The 6,227-nt window shown below is 39.7% G+C and overlaps 1 pseudogene; it reads left to right on the top strand.

The window, feature by feature from the left end:
* On the top strand, window positions 1-5,971 carry LOC108512455 (serine/arginine-rich splicing factor 3 pseudogene; annotated as a pseudogene).
* The last annotated feature ends 256 nt before the right edge of the window (window positions 5,972-6,227 follow it).

Raw genomic sequence — 6,227 nt, 5'->3', positions numbered from 1 at the left:
ATGCATTGTGATTCCTGTCCATTGGACTGTAAGGTTTGTGTAGGCAATCTTGGAAACAATGGCAACAAGACTGAATTGGAAAGGGCTTTTGGCTACTATAGACCATTCTGAAGTGTGTGGGTTGCTAGAAACCCTCCCGGCTTTGCTTTTGTTGAATTTCAAGATCCCCAAGATGCAGCTGATGCGATCCGAGAGCCTGATGGAAGAACTATGTGGCCGCTGTGTAACAGTGGAACTGTCGAATGGTGAAAAAAGAAGTAGAAATCGTGGCCCACCTCCCTCTCGGGGTCGTCGCCCTCGAGATGATTATTGCAGGAGGCGTCCTCCACCTCGTCGCAGATCTCCGAAGAGAAGCCTCTCTCGCTGCGGGAGCAGGTCCCTTTCTTAGGAGAAGAGAGATCGCTGTCTCCGGAGAGAAATCACAAGCCGTCGGGATCCTTCTCTAGCTCTTGGAGCCGATCTAGGTCAAATAAAAAAAATAGAAAAAGAACAGTTTGCAAGGTAAGTGGTGTACAGGAAATTACTTCATTTGACAGAAGTACGTACAGAAAATTCAAGTTTTGTTTGAGACTTCATAAGCTTGGTGCATTTTTAAGATGTTTTAGCTGTTCAAATTCGTCTCTTGAAACAGTGACACAAACGTATAATTCTCTATGGTTTGAAATGGATCATATGAGGCACGTAATACCAAGTATTGTTACTTTACAATGTCCCCTTAAGCAGAATTGAATTAATTGAATTTGCTTTGAACTTTAGTTACGCATAGACTGATAATAAAGCTCTAAACCTGCAAAATAATAATAAGAATGAAAATGGAGACATTACCACTGATTTTTCAGAAATAACATGGATTATAAGAGAATAGAAAAATAGATGAAAAAATGGACAACCTAGAGGAAATGAAGACATTTCTTGAAACATAGAAATTCTGTAGGTTTGACACAAGAAATAGAAAAGCTCAACAGTCTATAACAAAGTAATTGTAAACATAATTAAGAAAAAACTTACCCAAAAGTCCTGAATCAGATGGCTTCACAGGTGAATTCTACTAAACAAAGAAAATTAACACAAATTATTTCTCAAATAATTCAAAAAATTTAAGTTTTGGGGATAGCAAGGAAAACTTGCTATGCATTCTGTGAAACCAGCATTACCTTGCTGTTAAAGCCAGATGACATCACAAGGAAAGAAAATTGCAGACTAACATTGCTTATAAATATAGATGGAAAATCCTTAACAAATATTAGCAAGGCCAGGCGCGGTGGCTCACACCTGTAATCCCAGCACTTTGGGAGGCCGAGGCAGGCAGATCACCTGAGGTTGGGGTTTGTGACCAGCCTGGCCAACACGGTGAAATTCTGTCTCTACTAAAAATACAAAAATTAGCCTGGCGTGGTGGCATGTGCCTGTAATCCCAGCTACTCGGGAGGCTGAGGTGGGAAAATTGCTTGAACCCAGAAGGTGGAGGTTGCAGTGAGCTGAGATCACAGCACTGCACTCCAGCCTGGGTGACAGAGTGAGACTCCGGCTCAAAAAATAAAATAAAATAAAATAAATTAGCAATTTGACTCCATCAGTATACCATAAGGATTATTCACAATCGAATGCGATTTTACCATGGAATGCAAGGACGTTTCAATTTGAACAAAAGGAAAAGAATCACATTATCTAACACCCTTTCATAATAAAACCTCTCGGCTCTTTCATAATAAAAACTCTCGGCTCGGTGCAGCGGCTCACGCCAGTAATTCCAGCACTTTGGGTGGATCAACTGAGGTCAGGAGTTCAAGACCAGCCTGGCCAACATGGTGAAACCTCATCTCTACTAAATAACACAAAAATTAGCTGAGCGTGGTGGTGGGCACCTGTAGTCCCAGCTACTTGGAAGGCTGAGGCGGGGAGATGGTGTCACTGCACTCCAACCTCGGTGACAGAGTGAGACTCCATCTTAAAAAAAAAAAACAAAACTCTCAGCAAATTAGTAACATAGGGAAAATTTCTCAACATGATAGAGTGTGTTTCTGGAAAACTTACAGCTAACAGTATATTCAATGGTTAAAAAAAAAAAAAAAAAAAAAAAAAAAAAACTGAATGAGTTCCCCTTAAGACAAGGGACAAGAAAAAGATTCCCACTGCCATTTGACACTGAATTGAAAGTTCTAGCAAGACAAGAAAAGCAAATAGACTGGGTGTGGTGCTCACGCCTGTAATCCCAGCACTTTGGGAGACCAAGGTGGATAGATTCTTTGAGCCTGGGAGTTTGAGCCCAGCCTGAGCAACATAGTGGCACCCTGTCTCTACAGATAATACAAAAAACAAACTATCTTGGCGCGATGATCATGCCTGTAATCCCAGCACTTTGAGAGGCCGAGGCAGGCAGATCACCTGAGATCAGGAGTTCAAGACCAGCCTGGCCAATAAGGCGAAACCCTGTCTCTACAAAAAATGCAAAAATTAGCCCGCCGTGATGTTAGGTGCCCGTAATCCCAGCTACTCTGGAGGCTGAGGTGGGAGAATCGGTTGATCCTGGGAGGTGGAGGTTGCAGCAAGCTGAGATCATGCCATTACACTCCAGCCAAGGCAACTGAGTGAGACTCCATCTAAAAAAATAAAATTAAATTAAAAAGTCATCCAAATCTAAAGGAATAGGTGAAACTATTTCTATGTATAGATGACATAATCCTTTATATACAAAACCCCAAAGAATTCGCAAGAAAACTCAGAGTTAATGAATGAATTCAGCAAAGTTGCAGTGTACAAAATCAACACACAAAAACAAATTGTTTTCTATACACCAGAAGGAAATTAAGTAAAAAATTCCATTTACAATAGCATCTAAAATAATTAAATGCTTAGAAATAAATTTAACTGAAGAGGTGAAAGATTAATACACTGAAAACTATAAAAGATAAAAAATACAAAAAAATTAAAAAGATCAAAGTAACTGAAAATACATTCTGTGCTTATGGATAGGAAGACATACCACTGTTAAGATGTCAATACTACTGAAAATAATCAGCAAATTCTATACAATCTCCTCTAAAATTCCAACAGCCTTTTTTTTCCACAAATGGGGAAGCTGATCCTCAAATTTACATAGAATTGAAAGTGACCCTGAATAACCAAAACGATCTTGATAAGGAAGAATAGAGTTGGAAGACCCACACTTTCTGATTTCAAAACTTACTACAAAGCTACAGTAATTAAAACGGAATGGCACTGGCATAAGGACAGACATATCCAATGAAATAGAATCGAGAGTCAGAAAAAGGTCTCATATATATGGTGAATAGATTCTTTCTTTTTTTTATTTTTAATTGACACATAATTGCATATATTTATGAGGCACAGTGTGATATTTTGATACATATATACAAAGTGTGATGCTCAAATCAGGGTAATTATCATATCCATCACCTCAAACATTTATAATTTCTTTGTGGTAGGAACATTCAAACTCCTCTGTTCCAGCTATTAAAAATATATAATAAATTATTGTTAACTATAGTCACCCTACAATGCTATAGAGCATTAGAACTTTTTCTTCCTATCCAGCTGTAATTTTTTGTCCATTAGCTAACCTCCCCCAATTCTCCCCACCTCCCTGCCTTTCCCAGCCTTTAATAACCACTACTCTACTCTTCGCTTCTATGAGCTCAACTTTTTATTCTTCCACATATAAGTGAGAACATGTGGTATTTATTTTTCTGTGCCTGGCTTATTTCAGTAAACATAAAATCCTCTAAGTTCATTCATGTTGCTGTAAATGACAGAATTTTATTTTTTAAGGCTGAATAGTATTTCATTGTGGTTATAGACCACATTTTATTTATCCATTAATTTGTTGGTGAGCACTTGGGTTGATATCATATCTTGGCCATCATGAATAGTGCTGCAATAAACACAGGAATGCAGATCTCTCTCTCTCTCTCTCTCTCTCTCTCTTTTTTTTGTAGCCGTGTGTTAGCCACTTTAATAGAAAATGCAATCAAAACCTGATTACAAGAGTTCAGAGAAAAACCAGTGAGTTTCAATTTTACTACAATTTTTTAAATCTGGGACTATTTTTTGTTTTGTTTTGTTTTGTTTCGTTTTGTAACTTAAATGCTAACTTCAGGCCAGGGATTTTTTCACAACCAAACTAAAAATTACTTACTCCATGGGAACATCAATGCAACAAACAAGTAAAACTTGTAAACTCAAGCCACAAATTTATAGTTAATAATCATGGTAAGGGACATTGCCTTCTGTGAAAGCAGAGAAGAAATACACAGGCAATTCTGCTTCAAATAAATCTGCATAGGAATGGAAAATGCTCGAGCCTTTAACACAAGTGAAATTGCAAAGCCTCAACATGTTCAACTCAATCCACAGAGCTCCAAATGTTAAATTGGAGCCAAAGTAGGATTGAACATTGAATTTCCAGCTATGCCACTCGCAGAGCACAATTTCAGGTGTGGAAACCATCTGTAGGCAAGCACTTTTAAAAACATGAATTTCATACACCGTAAATTCTAAAACACACACTTTTGCATTATTGTTTGAATTTCAGAAGGGCCCTACAGGGCACCAGCGTCTTTCAAAGTCACTCACAGCAAAAACTGTCTTTTTTCCCAGCCTTGGTAGCCCCTTTCGGCATTTCTCTAGCCTCTGCACACACAGCGCCACACCACTGTTTGTAGAATGACTTCTGACATTAAATCCAGTCATGACCTAAGTCGCATGAGGCAACTATTTCCCGGGCACCTTCCATCTCTTTGGCATGGGAGGCCTCCCAGTCCCTTCTTCAGGCCCCACACAGGAGGCCACACCTGGAAACACTATTCCTCCAGCTCCCTCTGCTGGAGACCAAAGTGACAGATTGTTGCAAAGACTTGTAGAAACAGATTACTTACACATTCATTTTTGTACGCATTTAGTTAATTTAGAACCTGGGACTTCTACAATCAATTCCCCAAACCCCTTTACGGAGAGTGATGGACTTTGCAGCAACGCTGAAGGAGCACAGTTTCTCTCTCTAGGAAGAAGGGGATTAGTAGATGTAATTGTGTGCATCAAGAGAAATTTGTAATAAAAAAATCAAAGTAAGATGAATGGCCCAGAAACGCACATTTTATTGACACTGTCATTTTCCCAGGCAGAGAATCTTAGAAAGATGTCACGTTTTCTTTTCTTTCTTTCTTTTTTTTTTTTTTTGAGACGGAGTCTTCAGTGGTGCAATCTCGACTCACTGCAACCTCCGCCTCCCAAGTTCAAGCAATTCTCCTGCCTCAGCCTCCCAAGTAGCTGGGATTACAGGCACCTGACACCCTGCCTGGCTAATTTTTGTATTTTTAGTAAAGACGGGGTTTTACCCTGTTGGCCAGGCTGGTCTCGAACTCCTGACCTCATGATCCATGCACCTCAGCCTCCCAGATGTATGGGGATCTTTCCCCGCAACCAAATAGCAGACACCAGCTGAATGTTCTCCAATTTCGTTCTAACACTATTTACGTGGAGATAGTGCCAGATCCCACAGGTTAAGGACTCAGTGCTGGGATTACAGGTGTGAGCCACCTCACCTGGCTACGTTTTCTTTTAACGAATGAGAGGAGCCCACTTGTATCCCTGAATCATTCTTTGGGAGAAGCAACAGAAACAATTGACAGTCACATTTTTTAAAATAAAACAGTCACTTCCTTCAGTCCACACCTCCACGCCCTCATCTGCCTGCCCAATGTCTGTCAGTTCCGTAAAGTCACCCTCTCCTTCTACTCTAGTATTACCACAAGAATTGACATTTTCAAGCAGAAAAAAATAAAAAATAAAAAAAAGTCATGTTACAAATAAGTGAGTGGCGGCCCAAGGGAAGCCCTTTGACTATGATTTCCAATTCTCTGTTCAGTCCGCACTGTGGAGACACAACGGTAAACCACCAATTGGGTTCCCAAGTTTTATTCAAGAGCTCATACAAAATATTCCAGATAAATGAAATTTAATCCCTGTCTTCCTCCTCTTCTTCGTCCTGGTTAATTTGGAAGTGACATAATTTGTAACTCTCTTTACTGTTAGCAGCTATGCACAACCAATCATGAAGATGATTCTTCTTCAAACATTTTTTGGTGAGGTATTTCAAATACCTTTTGGAAAAAGGCACCTCGGATGTCACGGTGATCTTGCTCTTGCTCCTTTCGACGGTCACCACCTCCACAAGGTTCCAGCTTTTCAGGTGTGCACGGTTTGATGCT

The sequence above is a fragment of the Rhinopithecus bieti genome, unplaced genomic scaffold (genome assembly GCF_001698545.2).
Source record: "Rhinopithecus bieti isolate Rb0 unplaced genomic scaffold, ASM169854v2 scaffold_29830, whole genome shotgun sequence".
NCBI lineage: Eukaryota > Metazoa > Chordata > Mammalia > Primates > Cercopithecidae > Rhinopithecus > Rhinopithecus bieti.
Note: the sequence above shows the minus strand (reverse complement) of the source record. Positions and strands in the feature narration are given on the sequence as shown.